The 7162-nt window shown below is 39.7% G+C and overlaps 1 pseudogene; it reads left to right on the top strand.

Moving 5' to 3' along the window:
• The first annotated feature begins 6309 nt into the window (after positions 1-6309).
• On the top strand, positions 6310-6639 carry LOC140360444 (histone H4-like; annotated as a pseudogene).
• The last annotated feature ends 523 nt before the right edge of the window (positions 6640-7162 follow it).

Genomic DNA, 7162 nt, shown 5'->3' with positions numbered 1-7162 from the left:
AAACAACTTTATTAAAGTTTCACATGTTTACATAAATTTACAGTGTACACAAATTTCAGAAATACATATCTATATACAAATACAATTATAAATTCAAGATGTCCCAGGAAAAGGACGTGTTGAGTGTCCTTCGTCTCTTGAGTTCAGTGAATGTGTTTGAACTGTTAATAAAAGTTTGTTGAAAGATACATTTTCTCCGTGTTTTCCATATCTGAATTGTACAGATGGAGATGATGAGCTAAAAGAGTTCTGTTCGCTTTGAGGTGAAGGATTCCTGTAAGTGACCGTACACCACGGAGCAGTAATTCAAGTGGAAATTGAGTCCTATTGTTTTTAGACGGTCCCATATTTCTTTAGTTCTATAACAGTCCATGAGAAGGTGCTCAAGAGTCTCTTCCTCTTCACAATTGGGCATGGGACATATTTTAGTTGTTACATAACAGCTCCACGACACAACAGCTCGCACAGGGAGTCTGTTCACTGCCATTAGCCACCTTTTGTCTCTGATGCTTTGATCAGAGCATTTATTTAATCGTTTTATTACATTTATAGATTGATTTTCTGTTAATTGTTTAAAAATCAGAATGTCACCATAAAGTGTTTCTATTATTAAATTGTACAGCATTTTAGAAGTTAATCCATTAAAATCCAGTTTATGTTTGTCAGTAAAATCACCGTATAGAAGTTTGTAAGCGGGGCCTTTACGTGCCCTCCCAATCCGCCTTTTCCACAGTTTGAGGTCCCCCACCCAAGGAGCACCTCGGGCAATGGCCAGAGAAGTGTTTTTTATGAAGGTTATTGTAAATTTAACCTCCAAATTAGTTGCTCCTAAACCGCCGACACTTTTATCTTTAAATAACAAATGTTGTTTTGTCACTTCACGAGTCGTGCCCCAGATGAAGTTTACACACAGTTTAGTTAGATGTTGTACAGTTTGTTTTGGAGGAGGAAAAATTGTAGCTAGGAATATTAGTTTTGAGAGGATAAACATTTTAATTATATTTATTCTTAGTTGGTAAGTCTTTTTGTTTTCCCATTTTTTTAATTCTTCTTTCGTTTGATCAGTTTTTAGTTTCCAGTTTCTGTCAGAGCTGTTGTTGCATATGATTAATCCTAATACTCTGATTTCTTCTTGAGGGTTTATGTTTATAATGACTTTTCAGTTTTCCTCTCCGATCCAGACGGCTTCAGTTTTATTGAGATTTAGTTTCGTGCCTGAAGCATTTTCATAGATTTTAAGAATTGAGTTTAAGTGTTCTACTTCCGTTTGGTTTCGAATAATCACAGTGATGTCATCTGCATAGGCCGTGGCTTTAACTTTGAACGAGTCATGAAGATCTATTCCTTCGATATTTGTACATTTATTGATAGTGGATATTAGTGGATTAATGACTATAATGTAAAGTGCTGCACTCAGAGGACATCCCTGTTTTACCCCACGACACACATTGAACGATTTAGTTAAAACACCATTTACGTTAATACATACAGTGGATTTAAAGTACAAACATTTGATCATATTAATAAAATCTGTAGGGAAAACCATATCTAGACAATACATTCCATAAATATTCCCGTGACACAAAATTAAAGGCTTTTTTTTTGGTCTAGGCCTAAAACATAAAAAATCTGATCGTCCTTATTTAAATTCAAAACTTCTCTTAAAGTGCATAGATTGTCCCACATGACCCGCCCTTTAATCGCACACGTTTGTTCTTTTTCAATTATATTTACAATAATTTTTGCCAGTATTTTATAATCAGTATTCATAATTGTTAAGTGCCTGTAGTTATTAATGTCACATTTGTCTCCTTTTTTATACAATAAATTCATGACCCCTTCGTAGAGAGTGTCCCCCAAACAGCCCCGGGACAGACCCTCATTATACACACAAGTTAAAAGTTCATTTATATCATTTACAAATAAAATTTGGAGGAAAGTCCATCTGGACCAGGACATTTTCCTTGATTTAGTTGTAGAATTGCATGTTTGACTTCTGACTCTTGTATTTCTTGAGTGAGCGGGTTGAAGTCCAGGTGGCTGTACGTGGGGACGTCTCTTAATATTGTATGAACATCGAAATCTTTTGGGTTTATTCTTTTGTAGTTTTTTGCACATATTAGTTTTATTGTTTCATGTTTTTCTTTCTCTTCTGAAATAATGGAGCCATTTGGGGCTTGGACAGAAGCAATACATTTATCTTTTAATTCTTTGGTGTAATTTAAAACAGCTTGATCAATATTTCCATTATTGTCAATATTTGTAGTTTTAGTTATGTTAAATAATAATTCAGAATTAATATGAGATTTTATTTCTTTGATCTTAGATATATCATCATCATTATTATCAGGATTGTGTTTCAGATTTATGTAGTCAGTAATTAAATTATCATAATATGCATTTTTAATTTTGTTAAATTCTTTACTTTGATTTTTAAGAAAACGTTTATTTCTTGATTTAAATATTTCCCAGAGAGAGATGTAAGAGTTGGTTTAACATTTTAAAGAGATTATTCTAAGGATTTTCATTTCATTTATTGCATGTACGTTTTGAAAACATTGATTATTAACTTTCCAGTATCCTTTCTGTTCAGACGGCCGTGAGTGAGCGACGTCTGGACGATCAAGTGGTCAGAGAATTCAGTTAATATTGTTTTGTAGTTAAAGGCTTTAATATTTGAAGAAGTATAAATACGATCAATTTGAGTTTTGGTTTTGGTGTCGAAACGTGTAAAATCAATATTATTGGGGTACAGTGCTCTGTAAACATCAATTAAATCTTCAGTGACATCTTTTAAAAGTTTTCCCTCTTTGGTCATTTGTGTTGGAGTGTTTGTTATTATGTCATTCAAGTCTGTCACAGTATTAAAATCACCACATAAAATTATATTATAACTAACAAGTAAACATTCTTTTAACTTTCGGGAATAATGTACATTTGCTATGTCTTGCCTGTGCAGTGTAAACATTAATAATTCTATATTTGTTATTATCTGTCTACCAACAGGAGCCTTCCAGGCATTAGGACCCTTTGTTTTATCATTTCAACCTCATCATTTAAAAAAAAATATCCCAACACCATCAGCACTTTCCTCCCCAATGGACACAACAGATTTCCCTTTTTTCCAAAGATTAGTGACATCTTCCACATAATTTGGAGTTTTTAGGCGCAACTCTTGTAAACACAATAGATCATAGTTTGTTTTTAACAGGAAGTCTATTTTAGGTTGTCCTTCAAATATCACATCTGAAGAGAGAAAAGCACTTTCAGCACTAGAAAAAGATCATAGCATCAACATCCTCCCAGCAGACAAGGGACGTTGCACTGTGATTCTCAACGCAGCTGATTACAAAGCTAAAGTCCACACCCTCCTCGAGGACACGACCACATACGAACGCTTGAAAACAGATCCGACCAGTGGCTACAAGAAGAAAGTGATAGACTGTTTACAAAGGCTGGAAAAAGAGGAAGCGATAGACCGGCCTCTGTATTACAGACTGTATCCTGGTGAAGCCATGCCTTGCATTTATGGCCTTCCAAAAGTACACAAAAATGATGTTCCACTCAGACCCATAGTGTGCAGCACATATTCCATCACTTACAATGTGGCCAAGTATTTAACAACTATATTGGCTCCACTTGTGGGGAATTCGGAACATCATGTGGAAAACACGCACAACTTTGTGGATAAAGTGAAACATCTCCAACTGGACCCAGATGACCTCATGGTTTCATATGATGTTGTGTCCCTGTTCACCTGCATCCCGACCTCTGATGCAGTAGCAACAGTGAGGATCAGACTGCAGGAAGACACCACCCTACAGGAAAGGACCAAACTGACACCTGAACACATATGTATGTTGGACATCTGTTTGAACACCACTTCGGGGGACAATTTTACAGACAGATTCATGGCTGTGCCATGGGCTCGCCCGTCTCTCCCATAGTGGCCAACCTGTACATGGAGCACTTTGAGAAGAAGGCACTGTCCTCATTCTCAGGCATAGCCCCAAAACTGTGGCTTCGCTATGTCGATGATACTTTTGTAAGAATCAAGAAACAAGAGCTGGAAACCTTCTCTGATCACATCAATGCTGTGGACCCACATATCAGGTTTACAAGAGAAGACTCTAAGGAGAATCACTTGGCCTTTCTTGATTGTTCCACGATCAGAGGAGAGGACGGGAAACTCCAAATAGAAGTATATAGGAAACCTACACACACGGACCAGTATCTGCTCTTTGGTTCCAACCACCCACTACAGCACAAGCTGGGTGTGATCAGAACCTTACAACACAGAGCTCAAGGTGTGCCCACCAGCTCAGAGGGCAAGAAGAAAGAGGAAAAACATGTCCGTAATGCCCTCTCAGCCTGTGGTTACCCCGCTTGGGCTCTCAACAGAGTGAAGAGAACCAAGAAGCAGGACAAAAGGGAAACTGAACAGAGAAGGAAGGGTGTCTCTATCCCTTATGTCTCCCCCCAGTCGGAAAAACTGCAGAGAATTTTTAGACAACACGAAGTCCCTGTTTATTTTAAACCAGGAAACACTTTAAGACAAAAACTGGTTCATCCTAAGGACAAGTTGCCGACTCAAAAACAGAGCAATGTAGTTTATTCGATAAAGCTGTAAAGAACGTTACATAGGTGAGACTAAACAGCCTCTACACATGAGGCTCTATCAGCACAGAAGAAATACAAGTTCAGGACCTCAGAGTGCCGTGCATCTCCATCTTGAAGCCTCTAATCACTCGTTTGAAGACGGTGAGGTGAAGGTTTTAAGCAGGGAGAAAAGATGGTTGAAAGAGGAGTCAAGGAAGCTATTTTTGTTAAAAAAGAAAGACCTTCTTTAAACAGAAATGGAGGGCTAAGATTCAATCTTCCTGGTATCTATAATGGTATACTGAACCCTTGGAAAGGTAGAGGACCAGGACCAGGACATTTAGATGCTAATCAGGTACTCAGGGTGGTTGAGCCAGGGTCTCACAAAGACAAAGAGGTTTCTAATAGCCCATTAAAATTCTGAATAGGCTAGCTCGGTAGATACAAGGGGGGAGTTTCTGTTGAAACAAACAACTCCTTCTACTTCAGGAAGGCTCCGCCCAATGGGCGGGTCTTACCACAGAACAGTATTAATATCAGAGTTCTCGATCTAAATTCTTTTATTGACAATGACTCTTGGATGAGAGTCGAAACGTCTATTTTTTCTAACTGAGTCCAGATGACTACAACTGAAGCTTTTTCTACTATATTTGGTCGACTGGATCCCTCTCATGTTCCATGTGGCCACAGTTAGAGCTGTCATTGGGGTTCAATGTCAGGGGAGGCTTTATTATCAACTTTCTTATTGTTACTGTTTCAGGATCTTTTCTTCTTACGTTTCCCGTTCACCAGGATAAAATCAGTGGGGGGATAAATACCTTCTGGGGTGACAGAGGAGTCGGATTGTGCCCTCTCAGGGGGCAGAGGAGAGCTGCTGCTCTGGATCTCTGAGGCGGAGCTGATCTCGGAGCTCGGGCTCTCACTCGCACTCTCATATTGCTGCTCATGATCACTTTCAGAAATACTTAGTGAAGGCTCCTCACCTTCACCCTGGGGATCGTGGGAGTCGTCTGAGGATGGTAGCGGGGGCATATTTGAGTGCGTAGAGTCGGAGTCATCCATTATTAGTGGTTCGGAGTGTAAATCCTGCTCCGGACAGTTGGAGGGCGGGTCAGGAGGCCGGGCACAGATCTCTGGTGTCGGCTTGGAGATGGTTGTATTTTTGTTGGCTCCAGGAGGGAGCTTAGTAGAAACGGGCCGGGAGCTGGTCTCCGGCGGCTTGGTTTTACCAGGCTGCGCACCGATCACAGGCGGCGTTTTTTTAGGCAATGGCTAATGGCAGTGAACAGACTCCCTGTGCGAGCTGTTGTATCGTGGAGCTGCTATGTGAGACTCTGGAGCACCTTCTCATGGACTGTTATAGAACTAAGGAAATATGGGACCGTCTAAAAACAATAGGACTCAATTTCAACTTGAATTACTGCTCCGTGGTGTACGGTCACTTACAGGAATCCTTCACCCCAAAGCGAACAGAACTCTTTCAGCTCATCATCTCCATCTGTACAATTCAGATATGGAAAACACGGAGAAAATGTATCTTTCAACAAACTTTTATTAACAGTTCAACTGTATTCAGACAGATAATCACTGAACTCAAGAGACGAAGGACACTCAACACGTCCTTTTCCTGGGACATCTTGAATTTACAATTGTATTTGTATATAGATATGTATTTCTGAAATTTTATGTACACTTTAAATTTATGTAAACATGCGAAACTTTAATAAAGTTGTTTAAAAACGCAAAGGAGGAAAAGGACTCGGGAAAGGAGGCGCCAAGCGTCACCGCAAAGTTCTCCGTGACAACATCCAGGGCATCACTAAGCCCGCTATCCGCCGTCTGGCTCGCCGCGGCGGCGTGAAGCGTATCTCCGGTCTGATCTACGAGGAGACCCGCGGAGTGCTCAAGGTTTTCCTGGAGAACGTGATCCGAGACGCCGTCACCTACACCGAGCACGCCAAGAGGAAGACCGTGACCGCCATGGACGTGGTGTACGCCCTGAAGAGACAGGGCCGCACTCTGTACGGCTTCGGAGGTTAAACGACACTTGACTGAACACAACAACAACAACGGCTCTTTTAAGAGCCACCCACAGAACATGAAGAGAAACGTTCTCGTCCGAATGAGACACTAATCCTGCTTAACAGGGGAAACATAATATATAATTCTTTATAAATTTGATGTCTTGAGGAACATCTGGACTTACAGTTCCAGACAAAGTAAAATATTGCATTATCTCCAATAAGTCTATAATATGAATATTGTTGCTCATCTGCTTTTTATTTATGAAAATACTTCAAATGCAAAACTGAAGCGTCTGGATTGGAGGAAAACAAAGACCTCAGGGACTGTAAATGACACGATCAAAAATAATTTGATAAATGGGAAAACGGACAAATAACTTTGCAATTAAGAATAAATATATTTTGTTTTTATTCTCAAAACTAATTTGTTTAGCTTCAATCCGTCCTCTGCCAAAACAAGCAAAATGTGGCTGTACATTTCATCAAAATCAGAAACATCTGGGTGTGTCCCTCATTCGTTTCGACTCATCCGAGTCTAG

The sequence above is a fragment of the Eucyclogobius newberryi genome, unplaced genomic scaffold (genome assembly GCF_026437365.1).
Source record: "Eucyclogobius newberryi isolate DKJ021-1_F unplaced genomic scaffold, fEucNew1.0.hap1 SCAF_15, whole genome shotgun sequence".
NCBI lineage: Eukaryota > Metazoa > Chordata > Actinopteri > Gobiiformes > Gobiidae > Eucyclogobius > Eucyclogobius newberryi.
The sequence above is the reverse complement of the archived record's forward strand: the minus strand, read 5'-3'. Positions and strand labels throughout refer to the sequence as shown.